Below are 24,216 nucleotides of genomic sequence, written 5' to 3' on the forward strand. Positions count from 1 at the left end.
AGTCTATCCTTCTGAGTCAATATAATCCTTAGAAAACCTCACACCAATCATTGCTGTGTCATCGATTCTGATCTATGAATCTACCAGGTGACGTTCCATGTTCATTCAGAAATCTTCTGTTTGAAATTAAGTTCAGTGTTGAAAGTGGTGAGCACCTTAGGGTTAGGGATTGTATTGGGATATGTGATTACTCAATAATGATCATGTCTTGCAGATTTGTTCTCTTCTTTCTTCTCCTTTGGTTGGTTGAGGTTCTGTTTTGTGGGATGCAGATTTAGTTGTGCCGAATACGGGAGATGATAAGAAGATATCCCTGTGGCGGATAGATGTGAATATTTTAGCAGTTCTGGTTGCTATGAAGGACAATGGTGATAGAGAGGTTAATTCCTTTCTAAATGACTATCTTCACTTTAGTGTCTCTGATGCAGTTTCTATCTGCTGCATTATAGTGCACATTAAGAGTTTATCACAAAGTAGCGTATAGATATACGAACACATCACATTGATGAAATATTTTTAAACTATGAGGAATCCGCACATCTGGTTGTCTCGCAAATTTATATCCTTCTATAGCCGATATGTTTATGTCTAACCCTCAACTGGTTCTTTCTGATTTGAACGTCTGCCAGTGTAAGGAAACTGTTGTCACTCGGATCCTTCGTTTTTGGGAAGCAAGGATTGAAGAATCCTAGAGAGCTTGCGGGGATTGACATGGTTATGGTAAATGAAAAGGTATTTGTTCTCAACTGAGCCTAAAATATCTTTAAGTATATCATAAGTGTTATGAATATTGTGGTGATGTCCATATATCAAGTTCTAGATATACTTGTTCTCCACTTCCGGTTAGACTTTGTCTCCAAGCTATTGTAATCCTATATAAAGGCCTATTACTCAATGTATAAAACACATCAATTCTTCTCTTCTCTTTTTCACTTATAACACGTTGTCAGCACGAAACTCTAGCAGTCGTAAAAAACCCTAATCTGAGTATATTTAATTTTCGAATCTATTACCGTCGAAAGTCGTTCGCTAAGTCTATGTCGTCGAGAACGAGATAAGTATTTACATGTTAATGCTTTATGATTTTGAGTTCATCATGATTGTTTTCTTTATAAGACATCATGTTTATTTCAATATATGTTTGTTGATTTCTCGCGTAGTGTTTTAAAATAGATGGGTATCGCATGAATCACTGATTAATATTCGCTATTTTAGTACTATGGTTTAATGAACGTTCAGTAACCTGTTTTCATTGATTTTATAGTAGCTCATGCATATAAAGTTCATGCCAAGTATGACCTATATTTTTTTAATCAGAAATAGTTAAATTATTGGTATGGTTGTTTGATGATTCATTAGCTAATAAAATTTAATACTTAGGATAAAATTCAAGCTCATGTTTACATATACCTTGACGTTTGACTACAGAAATATGTGCTTAATCATTTAGCAACGATTATTATGTTATTAGAGAATATTTTATGAGTTAATTATAGCATACGAATATACGATATAACAAAACATGTTTTATTTTTCTATCGTTTGATTATAGAGACAAGTGTCATTGAATAGTCCAATTCATTTGTGTCAATATTATGCACGCTAAATATTTTTTGGTTTGAGAGATCATTGGTTTAGAGAATTATCAGACTTGTTTGACAATTGCAAGAATATGGTTGGTAGGCGTGAGAAATCATTAGTCTAAATTATGGTTATTCAACTCAGATGTGAGTACAAGATCTATTTGTTGTTTACGATGTATTACTTATCAATTTTAAACTGTTGAGATGACCTAGTTAGAGATATATGTTTGATATATAATCGTTTTGAACTGTTTACTAACATATGGTAATATTTATACGAGCAAATTTAAAGTGTTTCAGGATTAACTACTTGCTATATATATATAAAAAAAAAAAAAATTGTTTCAGAACACTGATCTTCGCTACACTCTTCATCGAGATAAGTACTATCTATCTATAATGTGTATCATTGATTCATGTGATAGTTAATTGATTGATTGGTTAATAACCTTATTATGGCATGATAGTAAAGAGTTTATGAATCTGATAATGTTCATTAGACTGTTATTTGATTTTGGCTTTATATGTTTATGATATATTTTAGTTTATACATAATCATATATGATTAAAATAGTTCGTATCCTTACCATCATTTATATGAGAGTATTAAGATTAAGTTAAGTCTTGACTGTAAAATATTTACAAGTTCTTTAGAACAATCCAAAACGGTAAAATCACTAGAATGTGATTACCTAAAGTTCATTACGAACTTTTATATCTAAAGATTGTAAGACCTGAAGTCTGTAAATAAATCTTAACTATGATGAGAGTTAATGGAAAAAGGTATGATTACATATATGTAATTATCTAAAGCTCATTACGCATTTGGCATCTAAAGATTACACGACCTGAAGTGTGTAAGTAAATCCCAACTATGTTGGCTGTTAAGTTTAAATGCAAATTTTTAATGATGCATATATATATTGAAAAATATTATTTTCACACAAGTAATGTTGTCCAGCAGACACATAATTGAAAAAAAAAGATTAAAGAAGTTTATACTTGTATATTGTCTTCTTAAGACTCAGAAAACAGTGAGCTATTGAAGTAAGATGATAAATCACGTCTAGTTGATTATGATCGCTCTCTTAAAGAGAATAGGACATTTATTTTGTGGAAAGAAAATCCACACAAATAGTACTGTTCAAAAAAAATGAACATAAAAGTGGTTATAGACATGAATGTGGATATAAATAAGGTCAATATCCAAAGAGTTTCTTTTTAGAACTCATACTCTCAATTGAAGTTAGAAAAAATAAATATGGTAATAAAGAAGAGATATGATTCAAAAATTATTGTGAGTACAATAAAAGGTAGTAAAATCTTATAGAATGTTTAACAAGAGGATATATATGAATGCTCCAGAAGAGTAGATAATATTACTGCTCATAAGAATGCAATTTAAAATCCTTATTCCATTATATTCTTATAAGTCTCAAAAGTTGGAAGGATATGAGAAAGAATACATGACCCATGTAGGTATGTTGTTGATTCAAAAAATGAGATTCATTCGAGATTAATAAACCTATAGTATTATCATCTCGAGGGGAAGACTTAAAGAATCTCACATTTTATGATAAGTGAAACATCCAGAAGATTATGTTTGCACTAAAACTAAGATTGATGAATCATTCTCAAAATAAATCTCTGGGATTTTGAGACACGTATGTTGAGACAATAAGCAAAATAAATGCTATTCACATTTCAGATAAGAAATATTTCTCAAGGCAGTATAAGTATTTTAGAGAAAGTATCAATAGCCTCTTATATATTGTACTACACAAAAATTAGTGTAATGGAGATAAACGTATAGTAAACCAGAAGTTTACCAAATATTTGGCATGAACCAGTTAGACCATTTTTGTTCAGTAATGATGCAAAGAGATTCATAGAGATTTATGTGAATATTCATTAAAGAACCAGAAGTTTCTTGCTAATGATTTCACATATATTGTTTGCTCATAAGATAAAATGGTAATACGGTTTTCACCAGCCAAATGAAGTTATTGGCATGATTAAATGAGATGTTGGTGAACTGATCACCCACTATGCATCTTTATAATATTGGTGAAATCACGTCTTAAAGTCTTTGGCGACTATAAAAAATTTACTGGGATAAGTATTAAACATTTTGAGCAACAGTAATTTGCATCATGCCAACAAGTAATCACTAGTTCTCCCCGTAATTGGTATTGGGTCATAAACCAACAATTTTCCATCTAAGAATGTTGGATGTGCAATATACATTCTAGTTGCTCCACATAGAGCATAATTAAGATGTGTTTTCAAATGAGGTTGGGAATATATGTTGGATATGAATCTCCATTGATACTTAAGAATCTTGAGCCATCCCTAAAGGATATAAGTAAAGCTCTATATGAATGCTAAAAGTGAGTTAGTATTTCCAACAAAAGAGAGAGAAAATAAACAGCTTGAAAAGAAAATAAGTTAATATAAATTATCATTGAACCTCGGACTAAAGATAATGTGAAATAGAAGTTCAAAAGATAATTCAATTATGGCTTAGTAAAGCAGTTACTAGACACATTTACTGACCCATATAAATAGAGTGACCAAGTCACAATACAAGCTGTAAATGCTTCAGTAAGAATATATGTTCTATAAAAACAATATCAAACTGCTAGTCACGCATGCAGCGTGGTATACATGTTGGTTCCTAAGATAAGAATCCTCGTATATGAAAAGGAGCATATATTGATAATGGTCAAAACGAAGCAATAAAGTTTTTGAATGATCTCCAGATGAGACATTAAACATGACTGAAAGAAATTCAGGTACCTGAGACAATGAAGAGATCTCAATAAGTTATGTCATGTATAGAATAAAATGAAACCAATAAGTAAATCGACGTCGATGATATTTATGCATGCAAAGTAGCAGTTGATATGATGAATGAGAAAGAGGATCATGAAACAAAGTCTATTGAAAAGTGTATATAAATAAATGATTGGTCAAATCACAAAGAAGCAATAAACAAAGATACAAACTCTTGTGAAAAAGAGAGGTATTTGGACCAGTAGTCCATACACTTGAAAGTGTAAAACAATTGGGATAGAAATTAGTTGTTGCTCATAGAAAGATCAATATATCAATATGAAATTGATTGTGAAGAGACATAGTCTCATGTGGTAAATGTAACTACTTTCAAGTTCCTTATTAGTCTGGCATTAAAGGAAGAACTTGAATTATACAACCCACTGGAAACTGATAATCCCTGAAAGATAGAATCCATGAAGGATTGATGACAATGAAAACATGTTCCCGTGAACTCTACCTTTTCGATCAAATTGAAATAAAATATTTTATGGGATATATGGAAATGCACCCATTGGTATTTATCAAGAGATTATGAATCAATAGAATCATTGATTTGAATGTAATCAAAACTCTTGAAGAGTTATAACAATTTCTTTCTGAAAGATCTTGAAAAGACTACATTGTTATGTATTCTAAACATGACATCTAGAATAAGAGATGTTATCTAAAAGATCCTTAAGAGTGTTATTTAAGAAAGCTACTAATTTTTTTCATAATTGAAAGATGTAATTTTATATGACAAGAAAGAAAGTCATTATAGTAACTTTTATAGTTACAAATGAATAACTTGTATGTACGAGGCGAAGGTCTAGAAAAATGTATGTAAGAAATTTGGCTTGAAGTCCAAATTGACCAAGAAATTATTGTCTATATCAAATGAGAATTGTGGACCAGAAGTCCATAGATCTTGAATACTCTAATCGAAAGAGTTTATTATGATATTCTAAATTTCAAAGGAGATTTATTTGATTGGAATGCATATCCTGAAGATATTGCTTTTAGGGGAAAAAGTATGAAAATGTGTGTGGTTGTACTCTTTTTCCTTATAATGGTTTTCATCCTATTAGGTTTTTCTTTAACGAGGCAATAAAGAACACACAAATGATAAACACCCAAAGGAAATGTTATCATTTCAAAGATGAAAGTCTACCATCATTCTGTATCCTTTGAGATCATGCACTGCAGAACAATGGCAATATCTGTGTCCTACAATTTTGTTCAAGTGACATTCCGCTGACTTATTTACTAAGGCGCTAACCACTGCTACTTTCAAGAAGTTAGTTCATCTAATCGGACTACATCGTCTCAAAGATCTCGACGTATGTACACATGAGGGGAAGTCATTATGCGCTGCACTCTTTTTCCCTTAATCATGGTTTTTTCCATTGAGTTTTCATGATAAGGTTTTTAACGAGGCAGCTCTACGGCGTTTTGAAAGCACTTTGGTATAATGGACATCAAGGGGAAGTGTTATGAATATTTTGGTGATGTCCATGTGGATAGTTTTAGATATATTTGTTCTCCACTCTAAGTTAGACTTTGTCTCCAAGCTATTGTAATCCTATATAAAGGGACCATTACTCAATGAATAAAACACATCAATTCTTCTCTTCTCTTCTTCACTTATAACAATAAAAAGTTTATTGCTAATCTTTGATTGTCTTTAACGGATTGCAGTCCAGGAAACTAAAACTAAAATTCAACCACTGAGGACCGGTACGTATATCCCTCTGTATCATTGAAATTTTAATTTGTCTGTCAGACACTTAGTTTTATATTTCCAGTTCTTAATCCTCTTAAATGTTGCACCCCGCAGGGACTGTATCAGTGATGTTGCTTCTACCTCAGACCCAATAGAGTATGAAGGTGTTCAAAAATTTGAAACTTTAATAGTGGTTGAGCTTAACTCTGACCCCAGATGCAGCATGAACCTCATGTCACCCACTATTATTGCTTCACCGATGTTTACTTTAATGGTTTCCCATCTATCATATCAACAGACTACAAATGGGTGTTTGTGTATTTTGATGGTCAGATGACAAATTTCCTTTGCTGCTGATATTGTACAGCTTATGGTAGTACTGAACAGTAACCATTGCAATGAATGTGTTAAAATCATGACAAGCACAACCACTGAAAAGGTAAGTTTTTTTGTATGGCAGAAACAAGGTGCAGAAGACCCAGAACGTAGGCCGCTTCCACATTGCGTAAAGTACCTAGTGGGCAGCATTTCATTTTCCAGTTGAAGCTGTCTCCATTCAACTTCTCATCAAAGCATCAAAACTTCATCGTTTCACATATATTTGACTACAATCAGCGTCCACCACTCCCAAGCTTAAGCAGAGGGTGTAAGTACAACCATTAACTATATCTGTATTTTGGTTCTTAAGACTGTCATATGGGTGCTGCGTAAGAGATGTTAGCAACCTTGGAGACCACTGTAGATGATGGACCCGCTCTGAGATTGGTAATTTCGGAGTGATTGAGGGAGCTATAGCCGCAACTGGTGTCTTGCATGATGAACGTGTGCCATGTGGATACATTGCTGATGGTGCACCACTTGAGGAGAATGGTCACACCGGAAAAAACCACACACTACTTAACGTCCAAGGTTTTACAAAGTGTCCAACTCCAATGCCTGCTACTGCTTCTGCGTAGGATTTCTTCTTTGCTTAAGTTTGAATAAATTGTTTAGCGTATCGCTGGTTATTTAAAATTTATTGTCGTTGCTTTTTTTTACTCATCTTCTGCTTGGCTTGGATACTACATAAACTACTAGGTTTCAAGTTTGAAATTAACAGCTTCTAAGTGTGCCAATTGTTGTCATTTGACACATATCAACCACCCAAATACATATACAAGAGTTCAGTTTCTTTCACAACCATTAGAGAGAGACTAATTCTAACTAATCCAGAGTCACTATAGTCGCCAGCTGCCGAGTAATGGAAAGTTCTATTAGAGAAGAGTTATGTTCTTAGTTTAGCCCATCACGTTCATGAGCTTCAAAGAATTTTGTCATACATTTATTGGTCTTACAAACAGATGTGTCCAGCAATTACTCTTCCATTTATCAAAAGGATAAAATGCAATTTAACTCATGCTGAGTTCTGTCCAGATCATGTACCTTTTGACCTATCGTACAAGAATTCAATGAAGCGGATGTAGAGTCAATTCAAGTTCGGATTCTCTTACTTCTCAATTCCAAGAAATTAAAATTAGAAAACATTTGTTGTTGTTACTGCGATGTAGTAGTTATTGTAAACAATAAGTAGTTGCAATCTTCCCATATGCAGCTTACTCTGTTTCTTACATGTCTACGGCGCCCTAGATGTAGCATGAAAAGTTACCGGTGTTGCATTGTATGGCGTTGGCTTGATAGTAAATAACTCAGACTTTCGTAATGGCTTTGTACGGTCTCATGGGTTAATTATATAGTTTACCCATCTTAATGAAATTAAATATATTTTTTCAGTTAAGCTTTATTTAGCTAAGCTTCAGTTCCAAGCAAACATTAAGACAAATTTTTAAAGCTCATTAGTCCAGTGAATACCGAAAAAGTAAAGCAATCCAATAACTTCATTTCTCTCAGAAACTATACGATCTAAAAAAAAATTAAGTTAAACTTCACAGAATCAACACATATAACCGCCCGATAATATGGTGAGAAAGTTCTCATACCTAGAATTCAGTTGTCACCTAACGAGAACATACAGCCATTGTGCAAACGTCAATATCCTCTTAGGCTATGCTACGCTATGACTATTTGATATCACTCAAATTACCCTAAGGAGTGAATTACTCTCTCAAATAAGAGGTTCAGATGTAGTACTTAGGGATCGAATCCACATAAACTCTAGGATTACACAATAGATTTATATTCTTTGAATTAAAGCTAGATTACTAGGTTAATAAGTTTTAAAGCAGTAAATGAATTGGCGAGCAAGGTAATTACTCGATTGGTTTGATTTGAGGTTGTTAACCGTTCGGGAATATAGCTAGATTCAGGTATATTCTCAGGTATGATAAGTAAATAACTTAATTTGGGTTTTTAAGGGTTTATTGATATCAATTGTTCTCGAACTCAAACTTAGGTATAATCAATTAGATTTTCTAATCTGGATCTCGGATTTCAACTTTCGTATGTTAATCATGAGAAAGTGTCGATCGATGATTCGTAAAAAATATCGATCGATACACCTTTCAAAATATCGATCGATAGAACTGTCGTCTCGTCGATCGATGCTGCTTTCTAGAAAGCTTACAAGCGGGTTTGATCAGTGTTCTCTAACTTACTAGACCAAATTTCGTGTCTATCTAGTCAGTTAGATCATACTAGTTTAGTTTCAGGTAAAAGGCCAACTTCTCACTTGCACCAATCGGATCTAAGATTCATGATTTATCAACCCTAAGCTTAGTAGTAAGAACAACTAGATGAAGAACTAATTAAATCACCCTAACAAAAATTTAAGCTAGCAATACATAAATCAACCTTATGAGAAACCTAAATCTAACAGTGAGATTACTCAGACATATTCATAAAAGACATGGTTATGATGGTCTGAAAAATATTGCAATAGATAAATAAACAGAATAGAGTAAAGAAACAAAGAGAGTTCAAGATCTTCTCTCTCTCAAGGTGTACAGATCTCTCTCAAGGTGTACAGATCTCTCTTTCCAATCCTAAGCTCTCTCTCTCTATAATAGTATGAAGCATCGCTCTCAACAATGGCTTAGAAACAGTAAAATAAGGTTTTTAGTCATGCAGGGATATTCTGGTAATTTGTGGTAACTTATGGGCCTAAATTAGTCATAAAATATAACAGGACTGCATTTCGGAAACACCGTCGATCGATGTCAAGCCTTCACCATCGATCTATTTTCCTTCATCTCCTCGACAGCTTCCTCTCGTGAGGCAGACTCACCACTCTTCACTAAAACAGACATAACTTCTGCTACAGGATGCTGATTGACCTCAAACCGGTGGCATTGGAAAGCTAACTCAAAGCTCTATTTTGTATCTAAAGATGGGCTCAATATAACGGCGGAAAGGTGTCCATCCATAGCTAAACATCTGATACGTATGTGCAGCTCTGCACTCAAAAGGCTCCAAAAGACACCAAAATCACCACTTTCTTCCAAATCGTCCATGAACTTGTAAACACTCTAAATAGACTCTATATCGTAATAATTAGTTATTAAAACACTTATAAATCATGGCTAAAAATGGGTAAAATCTATGGCCTATCAACTCCTCCAAACTTACCATTTTGCTTATTCTCAAGCAAAACATACATGCAGTCTCTCTGAAACAGGTTTAAAAACAGCAGGGACTCATAGATTTAAAACTTATAATCATCACCTTAGGAAATCCTAATCTCAGAAGCACATTATACCATATCCTAGTCTAGCAACCAAATTCACGTAGTCAACAACTTAGCAAATCATATCTGACAATCCCCTCTACCAACCTCATTTCTTGCATAAATAAAAGTGTAGGCTTTACCTTCGGGGTATCGATCACAGAATGTAAGGATGCTCAAACAAGTATCTGGATCTGCAGGTAAATAAGAGTTCTTTTCCTCTCTCTCTACTAATTTCTCTCTCAGTCAAAGTCTGCTTTATTGCAAGATCATTGACCAAGATTGGACAGGTTTCTACGAATCAAGCTTTAATAGTTTTAGCCACCAAATCATGTTCACTTCTTTTTGACCTATATCCTAGGATTCTTTGTGAATCCAACCTTAATGGTTGTAGCCACCAAGTCATGTTTGAATCCTTTACCTATAAAATTCTTATGAATCAAGGCTTAATGGTTGTAGCCACCAAGTCCTATTCGAATTCTTTTCCTAAATTATCATCTATAAATATATATATTTTTTTCTTTTTTTTTTCATTTTCCTTTTTTATACATTTTTTTTTTCAATCTAAATTTCGAAATAGAGAGAGAGAGAGAGAGGGTGACATATCTACACAAGGCTTTACCTTCCAGACTTGTTTGAAGAATCCGATCTCATCTATACCAAGCCCCAAGACAAGCAAAGTTGAGCTCAGTTAGGTTGGAGGTCAGCTTTGGTTCCTTCAAACATTCTCAGCAAGTGTAACATAATTGACAGGTTGATCCACTTTGGTATCTTTAGTGCTATCTGCAACTAGTAAGTCTAGAATGGTTGTAACATAATCAAGGCTTAATGGTTGTAGCCACCAAGTCCTATTCGAATTCTTTTCCTAAATTATCATCTATATATATATATATTTTTTTCTTTTTTTTTTCATTTTCCTTTTTTATACATTTTTTTTTTCAATCTAAATTTCGAAATAGAGAGAGAGAGAGAGGGGGTGACATATCTACACAAGGCTTTACCTTCCAGACTTGTTTGAAGAATCCGATCTCATGTATACCAAGCCCCAAGACAAGCAAAGTTGAGCTCAGTTAGGTTGGAGGTCAGCTTTGGTTCCTTCAAACATTCTCAGCAAGTGTAACATAATTGACAGGTTGATCCACTTTGGTATCTTTAGTGCTATCTGCAGCTAGTAAGTCTAGAATGGTGTGGTTAGATAACAAGCAAAATCAATAAGTTCATTGTCCCCTTCTTGACTCAATAAAAACTTTTTTTTAAACAGTTTAATAAGACTCATGAATTAAACTAATATCAGTAAACCTCCCCCAGACTTAAACTACACTGTCCCCAGTGTAAATTCAGTCAGAGTTATGGTGATAACTAAAGCAAAACGACTCAATTTAACAAGTAAGAACGATATACCAGACCAGAATATATGTCGATCGATGTGAAGATGGTTTCATCGGTCGCGGCAGGTGTTGTTATGTCGAACGATATCGGTAGGGTCTCGTCGGTCGATATTATTGGTAACCGTTTACTCGGATTTTCTTATATATATATTAAACTACTTAAACTAATTCCTATAAATGGGTTGCCTCCCATTCAGCGCTTATTTTAAGTCTTGAGCTTGACTTAAGATCCGATGTCTAATGATCCGGAAGGCCTAAATGTAAATGTCTGCTATTTGGTGGTTTAGCCCAATAATGTTTCACTCGTTGTCCATTCACTTTAAATTCTTCCCTTTTATCATTTGCAAGTGTAATGGTTCCATAAGGTTTGACATCCACAACAGTGAAAGGACCTGACCAACGAGATCGGAGTTTTCCACGAAACAGCGTTAGCCAAGAATTATATAACAACACTTGATCATTTGGTTCGAAGTGTCTAGAGATGATCTTTTTATCATGGTATGATTTTGTCTTCTCTTTATATATTTTCGAGTTCTCATAGGCTAAGTGTCTGATTTCATCCAGCTCATTAAGCTTTACGAGTCTCCTTTTCGGTAGCTGGATTAATGTCGAAATTTAATAGTTTTATTGCCCATGCTGCCTTGTGTTCTAGCTCAACTGTTAGGTGACAAGATTTTCCATAGAGCAGGTGAAATGGGGTTGTTCCTAATGGAGTTTTGAATGCAGTCCGGTAAGCCCAAAGTGCATTGTTCAGTTTCCTAGACCAATCTTTCCTAGCAATTCCAACGGTCTTTTCTAAGATTACTTTGATCTATCGATTTGAGACTTCTACTTGTCCACTTGTTTGTGGATGGTAAGGCGTAGAAACTCTATGGTGACACTACAGGAAATGTGAGTATTAATAGCAGAATATGATAGCGTTTTTTTCGATTATGCTATGGTTGACATACCTCTTACTTTAAGATAGCGTTTGCGAAATGCAAACGCTATGCAAAACTAAAGCGGAAAATAATTGATTTTCCCTCTCACCCTTGTTTCAGTTTTCCTCTCACTCCACTTTATTTGCCTCCAAAAATCCTAAACCCTAACACCAAAATTTTAAACACAACCCCTAAATTCTAACAAAAACTTTAAACGCTAATATTTTAATATCAAATCTCAAATTTAACTTCAATCTTAAGTATAAACTCAAAATTTAATATTCTTAGAAATTAACCTCAAATCTTAAATCAATACCCCAAACCTTTAACTTTCAAACTCTCTACTCAAACCTTATTCTAAACTCCAAACTTGAAAACTAATTTTAAAAATTAATCATATACCCTAAACTATAACTAAAAATATTTAAATTCAAATCTTTTTATTATTTTTTAAAATAATCATATACCATAAGCTCTAATTAGAAATATTTTTGTCTATGAATATTATAGATATATATATATATATATCACATATCCTAAATTAATTAAATATCCTAAACTCTAACTAGAAATCTGAAAATTCTAATCTTTTTATTATTTTAAAACATTTTAGTTTCAAATTTTAAATCTAATACCATAAACCTAAACTCTAAATGTATATCTTAACACAAATCATATACCCTAAATCATATCACATATACTCTAAACTCAAAATTTTAAACTCTGATTTTTAAATACAAAATAAATATGATCAATAATTAGAATATAATTTAGTTTTTATATAAATAAAATTAGTTAAACATTAAGTTTTAAATTTCTAAAAAAACTATAAAAAAAATTTGTTTTTGATTGATTAATTTTGGACCATTGATTAGTTTTAATCCAAAGGTCACAAGTCAATTTTAGTTAATTCTCTCACTTTCTCTTTATTTGTCAGTCTATCAAAATTAGAATTACAATTTGTGGCCATTGATTGTTTTTGATCTTGTGGCCTAAAATCAATCTTCTTCATCTACCCATTCAACCCTCTCTCTCACGATTGTGATTAACCTAAAATCACAAAATCATCAGATCAACGCACAAAGATTGGCTCGAATCAGCCTCTCACGATTCAAACTGTCTCAGTTCAATCCTCTCTCTGTCTATCTTTCTCAGCCATGATGAAAGCTTCGTCGACAACGCTACTCGAGTCAGATTTGAGCTACAAACAGAGATGGCGGAGGAGGAGAAGAGGCTTCGATGGTTAAGTTCCGTAATCTGCTGATTCTGTGTTTGTTTGTGTCGTTTCAATCTCAGTTCCAGGTTAGTTGTTTCGTTTCTCTATTCTGAACGATGCAATAACATTGATTCATCAGGAACAGAGGGTTAGTAAGTTAAAGTTGTAAGCTTTGACTTGATTCTTAATAAACTTAATGGATTTTCATGAGTTTTCTCACCTTGTGATCACTAATCTATCTACATTCTTGGGTTTATTTTGTTTATTTACTGCTGTTTTCAGTTACTTGGAGCCTCTTGCAGTTGCTCTAGATAAAGAGAAGTAGAGCATGTGTGTTTACTCAAAGTGAAACAGAGTTTGATGGATATTGTTGAGTTCGATATAGCTTCTCCTTTCTTCTTTCTCTCTCGCAGGATTGGTTCTCTTCATGTTCTTACTAATGTCTCGGACGGTTATGAAACAAGCTCTGATCAAGAAAGCTACTCTGAGACAAGTTCAGGTAACCTATCAAAGGTATCTATCAAGACTCCTCTGTTTCTCTATGTTTGTGTTGTGGTGAGTTTGAAGTTTGGTGTTTATCTTAATTATTATAGATAGATAATGAGTTTGTGTCTCGTGTCTGCGTAGAGACTGCAGGTGGACTTCCATATTTGTTCTTGCTTTTGACTTATGGCTTTGTCTGATATAGAGTTATAATAACGTGTACATGCTTTGGTTTTGTTCACATGGAGAAGAACACGAGGCAGAGGAGCTCGTGAAAATTTATATGGTGAAGATCATTATTGAGGATGATGGTCCGTGTGAGCTGATCTGAGTTTTGATGTTGAAGAAGATGAGAAGCTTGGTTGGAGAAGATGACATGGGAGCAGAGATTAGAGTTTGAGATTGAATGTTAACATATGCAGCTCTTGAGAAGTCGAATGTAGAGTTAGTCATCAAAAAATGTACTTAGAAATATTCTCATACTAGTTATCTCAAATCCTTGTATATTTTGGATTTTCAATAAAAACATATGGTATTTTATTATTTATTTGTGTTTTATTAGAGTATAAACTCCAAAACCCAAAGACCAAAAGTCTAATCTGTTAAAGTTTTATCCTCAAATTTCATTATAAATTTCAAACCCTAAAGGAGTGATATATATATATATAATATATATAATTATAGGGTTTAAACCCCTAAACATAAATTTTTAAAACTTCAATCTTTAACTTAAACTCAAAATTTAATAATTCTAAAAATTTAATCTCAAATTTCTATTTTAAACCTCAAACACTAAATTTTAAATCTACACTCTAAATCTAATACCCTAAACCCCAAACTTAAACCCTACATACTAAGTCATAAATCCAATCTTTTCAAACTTATAATATAAATTTTATACTTAAACTCCAAGTCTATTCTAAAACTCAAACCATATACATAAATCTTAGTCTAAACCCAAAACACTATTTTCCAAACCCTAAACTTACTTAATTTTATTAATCTCACATCATTACTTTTACTTAATTTAAAATTGCTTTACAAAGTGAAAACTTATAATTTTATTAATCTGATATCATTATTTTTATAAATTTAAATGTATAACTTCATTTCTTAATGAAATAAAAGTTTTAATTAATCTTCTAGATATTGAACCATTCAACTTTTTAAACCATTTATCTTAACAGTAAATCTAAATTTTAACACTATTCATCTTAACCCTAAATACTATTTTCAAAAATGTAATATCATATATACATAAATTTTCCATATACATAATATAAATTTTAAATTTTCAATAATTTTACAATAATTATAAATACAAAAAAGACAATTTTATATTGTTTTTAGTTTGAGCCATTGATTGATTCAAAATCAAAGGCCCAAAATCAATCTTCTATCTATCTTCACCCTTTATTTTTATTGGTTTGGCATGGATCACCATTTGCACCATTGGATGATAATGAATCAACGACTGAGATTAATTGTTTATTTATTATTTTTAATTATTTTCCAGAGATTTGAGCAGATCTCGGGTTTGAGAGAGAGAGAGAGAGAGAGAGAGAAGTAAGCGATGCATATGCATATCGACTCCTTCTCGAAAGTAAAGATCTCGTCTTCTCTATGATGATTATGGTCGTCTCCTTCTCGAAAATTTTCTTCTTTCTCTCATCACTGAAACTGAACCAGAGCGCGAGGCTCATGCAGAGGCTTGAGCATCGTCCGTTCGTCGTCCGGTGTGAAGCTTCTTCCAACGGAAGGGTAAACAGTCTGAAACTTTCTGAGTTTAGAGTTATCATATTCTTGCAGAAAAATCAGATCTGTGTTTGCTTGTGTAGAATATGTCTTATATGTTTCTGTTTGGGTTTGAGAAGATTGATTAATTTGTTTCTGTCTATGATTGATCTTATTTCAATTGATACTGTTAAGTTTAAGAAAATTCGAAATTAATCTGAGCTTATTAGGATCTGAGTTTCAATGTAATCAGTTTCTGATAGTGTAAAAGTTTGGAGTTTAAGTTTTAGATTTCGAAATTAATTTGATTTTTGATTTGTTTGTTCTTGTTACAGGAAGAAGCCAGATATGAAGCTGTGCTGGTGTAGATGAGCCGAGCAAGAAGAAGAAAAAGAGAAAGAGGGAAAAGACAGAGACGTAAGAAGGGAAGACAAGAAGATGGAAGAGGAAGGCGAGGACAGAGTGGCGTAGATTAGGTTTAGTATTGGTTGGTTTATTAGGTTTGGTTTAGACATGGTTAGTTTAATAAACCGGGTTTGTGTATAAACCAATGTTAGGAAATCAACTGATTATTAATTGTAAACCAATTATTTGTATACTGATCTTAATTAATAAATAAAAGTTAATTTTTAATTATGAATTATGATTTAATTTTTGATTTAATTTTGAATTATTTAATTATGAATTATGTTTAGGTGTAGTTTTTAATTTTATTTTTTTATTTGGTTTGGTTTGATAATTATTTTTAATAAATTTTCGAATAATTAAAAATAAATTAATAACACGAAACATTTGCTATTGTTGTTTATTAAACTATAGCATTCGAAAGATCCGCTATTAAAAGTGTCGGACCTACGATAACGGGCGCTGTCACATCGTTTTAGGGAACACTATTAAAACAAACTAATAGCGTTTAACGCCAGCTATTAATACCCACATTTCCTGTAGTGTGAACTCCGTTCTTCCGGAGTAATCCGTCAAAGACTTTGTTAATAAAGTGGGAGCCACCGTCACTTATGACTACTCAAGGAACTCCAAATCCTGGGAAAATAATGCTCTTGAAAAGCTTGATAACTACAGATGCGTCTTTTGTTGGGGAAGCTACTGCTTCGACCCATTTGGACACATAATTGGCATCAACTAGGATATATTTGTTCCCGTATGAGGAAGAGAAATGACCCATGAAGTCTATCCCCCAGAAATCAAAGACTTCTACTTCTAGAATAGATTTCTCTTCCATTTCGTGTCTTTTGCTGATTTTTCTTCTTCGTTGACATCTGTCGCATTGTGCTATGAATACACGAGCATCGCGAAACATAGTTGGCCAACAGAATCTTGCTTGAAGAATTTTAGATACAGTTTTAAAGGTCGCAAAATGTCCTGCGTAGTCGGATCCATGGCATTGGAATAAAATGTCTGGAATTTCAGTTGAGGCAACACAACGTCTATATATCCCGTCAGAGAAATGATTGTAGAGGTATGGTTCATCCCAGTGATATCTCCTAACTTCTCTAAAAAACTCTTTTCTTGTATAACCTTTTAGCTCTTCAGGTTATACGGCAGCGGCTAGATAGTTTACTATATCAGCGTACCAACGTCTATCCCTTAGACTTCTTTCGCTGCGTGCACCTCCCGACTTAAACTTCTATCTCCGGGAGAATCATATTCAGGATGCAAGGCGTTGCAGGTAAAGTGTCTTGGCCTTGATCATCAGGAGTGTCGATCGACATAGCGTCGCTGGTGTCGATCGATGGCTCCTCGGATGTAAGATATACGTTACCAACAAATGATGAATTCGTATGAAAAACATTCTTTGTTGGCAAGAAATCGTCGATGTGGACGTCATCCTCTCCTCGTATTCGGGAAAGGTGATATGTGACTCTGTTTTCTACTCCTCTTTTGTCTTTAATCTCTATATCAAATACTTGGAGTAGCAGGATCCATCGCAAAATTTGTGGTTTCGCATCTTTCTTTTGCATCAAATATTTTATTGCAGCGTGGTCGGTGTGAACAATGACTCGCGAACCGACTAGGTATTGGCGGAATTTTTCAAATGCATAAACTACAGCAAGTAGTTCTTTTTCTGTTGTTGCATAATTCCTTTGTACCTCATCGAGAGTCCGAGTGGCGTAGTAAACATCATGTACTTTTTGTCTCTCCTTTGACCTGGAACTGCTCCTACAGCGAAATCGCTCGCATCGCACATTATTTCGAAAGGAAGATTCTAGTCAGGTGCTTGTACGATGGGGGCAGTTATCAAAGCTTTCTTTATTTCTTCAAAAGCTTTCACGCATTCTGGTGAGAAGTCAAATTTTACTTCTTTACATAGGAGGGCTGTGAGAGGTCTAGCGATTTTGCTGAAATCTTGTATGAACCTCCTATAAAATCCGGCATGCCCAAGAAAACTTCTCACGTCGTTTACGTTCGTGGGTGCAGGCAAACCAGTCATTACCTCAATTTTTGCTTGCCTACTTCTATACCAGCAGCGGACACTTTATGTCCTAGGACTATTCCATCGTTAACTATGAAGTGGCATTTTTCCCAATTTAGAACAAGGTTCTTTTCTTCACATCTTGCCAAAACTTTACATAGGTTATCGAGCCAGTTTTTGAAACTGAATCCATATACTGAGAAATGGTCCATAAATACTTCCATGAAATCTTCTATCATATCAGTAAAGATTGACATCATGCATTGTTGAAAAGTTGCAGGGGCATTACAAAGACAGAATGGTATTCTGCGGTATGCGAATGTTCCGTAAGGGCATGTAAAGGTGGTATTTTCTTGATCGTCCGGATGTATAGGGATTTGGAAAAATCCAGAGTATTCGTCAAGAAAACAGCAGTATTGGTGATTTGCCAATATTTACAACATTTGATAAATGAAGGGAAAAGGGAAGTGATCTTTTCTGGTGGCAGTGTTTAGCTTCCTATAATCGATACACATTCGATGTCCAGTAACGGTTCGTGTGGGAATGATTTCGTTTTTATCATTCTTAACCACTGTAATTCCGCCTTTCTTAGGTACAACATGCACGGGGCTCACCCAGTTGCTATCCGAAATTGGGTAGATGATTCCAGCATCTAGAAGTTTGATAATTTCCTTCTTAACAACTTCTTTATAGTTTGGGTTTAGCCTTATTTGATGTTCCACTGGCGATTTGGAATCGTCTTCTAAGTGAATTCGGTGCATGCACAGATCTGGAGAGAAACCAGGAATATCCTCGAGAGAGTATCCGAGGGCTTTCCTATACTTGCACAGTTTATTCAATAGCAAAGCAAGTTCTCCGTTGGTTAAGTTGGCGTTTACGATTACGGGGTAAGAATTATTGTAGAGAAAAGCATACTTGAGTGCGGCGAGTCTGTTCTGCACTCATCGAGAACCGCACTCATTTTCTGCTGGCCTTTTAGAATTTGTCCCATCATAGATTCCAGCTTGCTCTTATGAGTCTGTTCTGCCTTGTAGGTTCTTGTGAAGCTCATGTTTCGCTGCTGATCGGCAAGTCTTTGTTTGCGAAAGCCAGTTTCATCGATGAGGTCTACAGTCTGACTCTCATCGGTAAACCGAACTTGCTCATCTCCAATCACAAAAGCATGAACTGAATCTGACGTTTCTTTCACCTCAGATATCCGATCTCCATTCAAATTCTCGGCCATCTTCCTCCTCTCGAGATCAGTCTTCTTGGCACTAGTGCTAGACGCCACATTTTCAATGAGCCTCGAAGCTTCTTCAGGTGTCTTGGTTTTAAGGTTCCCTTGACTCGCAGTGTCCAAAGTCGCTTGGTACGTCCAGTCGAGACCTCTGAAGAAAATATTAAGTAGCTGGATTTCGGGAAAACCATGGTGTGGGCAGTCTCGCTGGTAGGCTCTGAATCTCAACGAAAAAGCCTTAAAAACTTCAGTAGTGCCTTGAGAAAAATTATAGATCTTATTCCTAAATTCATGGGTTCGTGCATCATCGAAGAAGCTGTTGAGGAAGACGCTTTTGATATCACTCCAACAAGTCAAAGATCATGGCTGCAATTGTTTCAGCCAGTGTGTCGCATCTCCAGCAAGGGAGTGCGGTAAGAGTTTGCAAAATAGGTAGTCTTCAGAGACTCCATGCACCTTGATGTTAGACACAAAGTCCTCAAGTACTTCGATATGGTCTATGGGGTTTTCATGAGGAAGACCATGAAAGGGGTGCAGACTTACTAGAGATAAATATTTGGGTTTCAGTTCAAAGTCTTTTCTTTGAATTGCTAGAGGACGGATCGCAGACCTGTTAGTGTAGAAACGATCAGGTCTGTTGCAATCTCCAAGCGTTCGGTGATGCTCCGGTCCAGCATTAAAAACAACATCTATTCCAATAGGAATTGGCGCCATATGTCTATAATTAATTTGGTTTGATGCATTGCATACTCGAAATTTTTGATCTCCTAGAACTACTTTTTCAATATTGAAATAGGTAAGAACATACTTACCTGCTTCTGGCAGAATGGCGTCGATCGATATTGGTAGCGGAGTGTCGATCGATTTTTCTGTCGACCCGTCGCTCGATGTTGTTGTCTGAGCGTCGATCGATTTCCGGCCGAAATTCATGTCCTCCATCTTAAGTACATGTGTCAGAAGAGAAAGAGGGAAAACTTTAGCAAATTCAGTAACAAAATCTAGACTATATTCTAAACTTAATCTAATGGTTATACGAAAGAGTCCCCGGCAACGGCGCCAAATTTGATATCACTCAAATTACCCTAAGGAGTGAATTACTCTCTCAAATAAGAGGTTCAGATGTAGTACTTAGGGATCGAATCCATAGAGATTCTAGGATTACACAATAGATTTATAGTCTTTGAATTAAAGCTAGATTAATAGGTTAATAGGTTTTAAAGCAGTAAATGAATTGGTGAGCAAGGTAATTGCTCGATTGGTTTGATTTGAGGTTGTTAACAGTTGGGGAATATAGCTAGATTCAGGTATATTCAGGTATATTCTCAGGTATGATAAGTAAATAATTTAATTTGGGTTTTTAGGGGTTTATTGATATCAATTGTTCTCGAACTCAAACTTAGGTATAATCAATTAGATTATCTAATCTGGATCTTGGATTTCAACTTTCGTATGTTAATCATAAGAAAGTGTCGATCGATGATTCGTAAAGAATATCGATCGATACACCTTTCAAAATATCGATCGACAAAACTGTCGGCGCGTCGATCGATGCTTCTTCCAGAAAGCTTTACGAGCGGGTTTGATTAGTGTTCTCTCACTTACTAGACCAACTTTCGTGTGTATCTAGTCAGATAGATCATACTAATTTAGTTTCAGGCAAAAGACCAAGTTCTCACTTGCACCAATCAGTCCTAAGATCTAAGATTCATGGTTTATCAACCCTAAGCTTAGTAGTAAGAACAACTAGATGAAAAACTAATTAAATCACCCTACCAACAATTTAATCTACAATACATAAATCAACCTTAGGAGAAACCTAAATCTAACAGTGAGATAACTCAGACATATTCATAAAAGACATGGTTATGATGGTCTGAATAATATTGCAATAGATAAATAACCAAAATAGAGTAAGTAAACAAAGGGAGTTCAAGATCTTCCCTCTCTCAAGGTGTACAAATCTCTCTCTCCAATCCTAAGCTCTCTCTCTCTAGAATAGTATGAAGAATCGCCGTCAACAATGGCTTAGAAACAGTAAAATAGGATTTTTAGTCGTGCAGGGGTATTTTGGTAATTTATGGTAACTTCTGGGCCTAAATTAGTCATAAAATATAACAGGCCTGCATTTTGGAAACACCGTCGATCGATGTCAAGGCTTCACCATCAATCGATTTTCCTTCATCTCCTCGACAGCTTCCTCACGCGAGGAAGACTGACCACTCTTTAGTAAAACAAGCATAACTTCGGCTACAAAATGTTGATTGACCTCAAAAGGCTCCAAAAGACACCAAAGTCACAACTTTCTTCCAAATCGTCTCTGAACCTGTAAATACTCTAAATAGACTCTATATCGTAGTAATTAGTTATTAAAACACTTATAAACCATGACTAAAAATGGGTAAAATCCATGGCCTATCATTATTAACAAGAGTCAAGGTCATAACCTAAAACAAGAAGCATTCCACCTTCCAAAAAATGTGTTCGGCCATGGTCAGGTTTACGTAGCACTCTCACGAGTTACATTACGGGGTACTTGACGTTTAAGGTCGATCCGACCCAAATGGTGTTACTAATATTGTCTACAAGGAGATATTCAGCAAGTTCCAAACTCGGTAGGTAGGAACTAATTTTGATTACTTGCTTCCGCTAACCAAATACTTGCAAGCACCCTTAGACTCCTTAAATTCATTTCACAGGTGAGTATTATAATGGACCATCATCAAAAGCTTGCGTCAAATTACAGAGCTTTTACGAACGTTTGGCCACCAACAGTTCGTTACTTTGCAAAGCTACATTATGGTGAGAATTTTTAAAATAATCTACATCTATGTGACAGCCGTTGTGCTGTTTTACTTCTCAAGCTATATACACTTTTCATAAATGTTACAATAACTCCATTACAAACAAAACTCCCAACATCATTCATTTGCTTCTTTTTTTATTTTTATTTACAAAACTCCCAACATCATACATTTAATCAGAGTTTTTTTTGTTAGGAGATCTATTTATTTTCAAACAAATAATACCAGAGAACACCTCTCCATGGACCCCCAGTCTCTCTCTCTCTCCATGAAAATAATGTTTCACTCTTCCATAGGACTCTATTTATTAATCTATTATAAAAACATGTAATTGACAATTTTAAATATTTTATTTGATTATTATTTAATTCATCCAAATATACAATTAAAATGTTTTATTTGACTATTATTCATTTCATCCAAAAATACATACGCTGAAAAAATAATAGTGTGCACTTTGACGTTAGACAATTAAAAATATTAAAATCTATAATTAACATGCAAACAATTAACCACACAGTCAAATCATGCCTTATTGCAAATTCCTTAGAAAACAACTTTCAACGGCTTCGTAAACACACACACTTATAATTCCTAATATACACAAAGTCTAACATTCAACAAAAAAAAACCCAGGTTATATATAAAATTATTTTACCTACAATGACATATACCAATACAATTTCTTACATATATTTGGTCCCTATAATTACCACCATCCAAAAAGACCCATCAATTGCATAATACACAACAACATAAACAAAATCATGCGCAGACACAACACTAGTAGTACAATAAATTAGACTTTTCTCTCCTCCTGCTGCCACCTCAGTAAGAACATAAGGGCAAAAGATGACACATGGTTTCATAATTTCCATTGCTCAGCGCTACTTCTCCTCTTTTGTTGCACTAGTTTGTTTCATGTTTTGAGTTTTGGGTCTAGCTTTTATATCAGCTCATTACAAAAATTGACATCATATACACTTAATTGGGCTGAGTGTATTTCTTGCGTCCGTTTTGATTTTTTCGACCTGCATCATCTCCTGCCATAACATATACCCTAAATCTCCATTGTAACTCATCATATAAACATTCACTTCATGTATTCAAAATAGTTAAGTTCCCATCACCCAACTAAATAAAGGTAAAAACTCTTCATCTATGTTTTTCTCTAATCATAACAACAAAGAGGTTATGTTTCTCTCATCATACTCCCCTCCCTCCCTCTCCATTCATGTTTCTGATTTGATATTCGTTTGATATAGAGCAAAAATTAGTGTCATTTCTAATTCTTCATCAAGATTTTAATTACCGAAACACCTTCGCATGTTAGTGTTTTTAATGAGCTAAGTGTGGATCATAAGAATTGTTTCATGAGAGATATGTCTACTTATATTTAAATGGTTATGTTTTAGATATGATTGCTGAGCGACGTTTTGGGTTCTTGTTTTTTCAAAATATTAGAATGCACTAGTGGAATTCACGTGAGTGGTGAAGGCGAGAGACCAATTTGTAAAAAGGACGATGCATCATCTGACCCTAGAGATTATTTAGGCTAGGAAAAAGAAGCTTTACGAAGAAAAGAAATGGGTGAAACCATGGTACTTCAAGGAGTTTTAGGAGTTCAAGCCTGTCGGTGATGATGCCCCTACCATTACACTACAAGAAAACAGCAAGGATTCTGAGGGAAAAAAGCGTCGGAATTTCGTCGGAATAGCGTTATTCCGACGACATACCAACGAAACAAGTCGTCGGAAATAATTCCTCGGAATTTCTTCTTTCCTTGGAAATCCCTCGGAATTTCCCGACGGAATTCCGAGGAAACAAACTTCTGAGGAAATTCCGTGGATCACTAGTTTGTCAGAAATGTCCTCGGAATATACCGAGGGAGAACTTCGTCGGGATATTTCCTCGGACGTTCATCGATCGATGCGTTTTTGGACATAAATACATCGATCGATAAGAATATACCGACGGACATATTCCTCGGAATATTCCGAGGAAAATGTCCCTCGGTATATTCCGAGGAACCGGTTCCTCGGAATATTCCGAGGGAAATGTCCCTCGGTATATACCGAGGGAACAGTTTCTCGGTATATTCCGAGGAACAGGTCTCTCGGTATATTCCGAACGTTTTTTTGTAAACAGATCGATCGATGGATTTATGTCCAAAAACGCATCGATCGATCGAGTAAAAAATATAATTAATTTCCTCAGAATGTAAAAAATATTAATTTTTTTTT

The 24,216-nt window shown here is 34.6% G+C and overlaps 1 long non-coding RNA gene and 1 pseudogene across 2 annotated transcripts; one reads left to right on the forward strand and one right to left on the reverse strand.

Moving 5' to 3' along the window:
- LOC106334145 lies at positions 1-973 on the forward strand. 2 transcript variants are annotated; one of them, XR_001268536.1, is made up of 3 exons: positions 1-87; positions 273-379; positions 630-973. It is a non-coding gene; the product is annotated as an uncharacterized LOC106334145 (long non-coding RNA). The 2 variants fall into 2 exon arrangements; XR_001268537.1 differs by having other exon boundaries at positions 87-147.
- Positions 974-16,546: 15,573 nt separating this feature from the next.
- On the reverse strand, positions 16,547-19,886 carry LOC106330685 (annotated as a pseudogene).
- Between the last annotated feature and the right edge of the window lie 4,330 nt (positions 19,887-24,216).

The sequence above is a fragment of the Brassica oleracea genome, chromosome C3 (genome assembly GCF_000695525.1).
Source record: "Brassica oleracea var. oleracea cultivar TO1000 chromosome C3, BOL, whole genome shotgun sequence".
Lineage (NCBI taxonomy): Eukaryota > Viridiplantae > Streptophyta > Magnoliopsida > Brassicales > Brassicaceae > Brassica > Brassica oleracea.